This window comes from Elephantulus edwardii, unplaced genomic scaffold (genome assembly GCF_000299155.1).
Source record: "Elephantulus edwardii isolate Elephantulus edwardi_28Jun2011 unplaced genomic scaffold, EleEdw1.0 scaffold00017, whole genome shotgun sequence".
NCBI lineage: Eukaryota > Metazoa > Chordata > Mammalia > Macroscelidea > Macroscelididae > Elephantulus > Elephantulus edwardii.
The window spans coordinates 16876489-16878416 of NW_006399767.1; positions in this window are offsets into that span (position 1 = coordinate 16876489).

Below are 1928 nucleotides of genomic sequence, written 5' to 3' on the forward strand. Positions count from 1 at the left end.
TCCTTGGAGAGGGACATCATGCTTGGGAGGGTGGAGGGACAGCGCAGGAGGGGAAGACCCTCTATGAGATGGATTGATTCGGTGGCTGGAGTAATCGGGATGGGTGTGTCGGAGGCGGTGCGGTTGGCGAAGGATAGAGCAGGGTTTAGGGCTGTTGTGCATAGGGTCGCTATGAGTCGCAAACGACTCGATGGCACATAACAACAACAACAATATTTTACAAAGAAAAGTGTGCGTGACATCAGGATTAGAAGAAAGCTCCTCAACAAGCTGCATTATTTAGATGACACAATCTTGATTTCTGAAAGTGAGGAGGATCTAAAGCACTTGCTGCAGAGGATCAAGGACTGCAACCTTCAATATAGATTACATCTCAGCAGCAAGAAAACAAAATTCCTCACCACTAGACCAATAGGTAGCATCATGATAGGTGAAGAAAGACTGAAATTATCAACTATTTCATCTTGCTTAGATCCATGGTCAATACCCTTGGTCTCAGCAGTCAGAAGACATATATCATTGGGAAAGACCACTGTTAAGGATCTTTTAAAAGTACTGAAGAGTAATGATATGAGTTTAAAGACTAAGGTATGCCTGATTAAAGGCACAATCTTTTCAATCACCTGCTATGCAGCTGAGAGGGACAATAAGGATGACAGGAGAAGAACTGACACATTTGAGTTGTGCTGGAGAAGAGTACTAAAAATCCCATGGATTGCCAAAATACCACTTGGAGAAAGTACAATGAAAATGTGCCTTAGAGGCAAAGATGATGAAGTTTTGCCTCACTTATTTTGGACATGTTGTTAGGGGAGGCTATTCCTTGGAAAGCAACATCATGATTGGAAATGTGGAAGGTCAGCACAGGAGAGGAACATCGTCACCAAGATACACAGATACACTGTCTGCGGCAATGGACTTAAATGTATCAAGGATGATAAGGATGGTGCAGGATGGAACACATTCAGATCAATAGAGCTGCTATAAGTCATCCTCAACTCAATGGCACTTAATAATCACCCTCCAATTGTTATTATTTAACACTGTACCTTGTTTATCTCCTTTATACAGTATATGATCTTTGAGTATTTTGCCTATTATCTGTCCGGGAGAAAATGGAAATTCCATGATGACAGATAATATTCCTTTCCTCTTTCCCAGTATTTTTGGTACCCAGTAGTTTCTGATAAACAATATATACACAGTAACTTTTTTCCCCTTTCACCCAAACCTGCTGAGAAATGATAGACTTATTTTACACCTGCTCCTCAAAGGTAAGATGTTGTTGTTATATGCCATCAAGCCGCCTGCAACCCATAGTGACCCTGTGTATAGCAGCTCTGAACTCTGCGCTGTCCTGAGCCAGTCCACTAATTCTGACACACCAGCCCCCATTGCACTAGTTACTTCTGGTGAAGTCTGTGAATGTTATATAAGTACTAAAATGTACTGCCGCAGTTGTTTTTAGATGCTATCGAGACGGTTTTGGCTCATAGAGATCCCATGTGACCAAACAAAACTGCCCTACAAATCCTTCTTGGCTGTAATCTTGATGGGAGAAGATCATCAAATCTTTTCTCCCACAGAACTGCAACCTTTCGCCACAGAACTGCAACCTTTCGCTTAGCAGTCAAGTGGATAATGGTTGTGTCACTAGAGCTCCTTACTAAAAGGATTAGGAGATGAATATGGGACAGAGTAACTTCTGTTGTTTGGGGTCCCTGCGTAGCATAAATATTTTTGACTACATGGATTTCACCTGATGGTACGCATAGGAGTCAGACTGATTACATCTGCGGAAAGAACCGCTGGAGAAGCTCAATATCATCTGTGAAAACTAGGCCAGGAGCTGATTGTGGAACAGACCACCAACTACTCGTATGCAAGTTCAAGCTAAAGTTGAGGAAAATTAAACCAAATCCATGGCA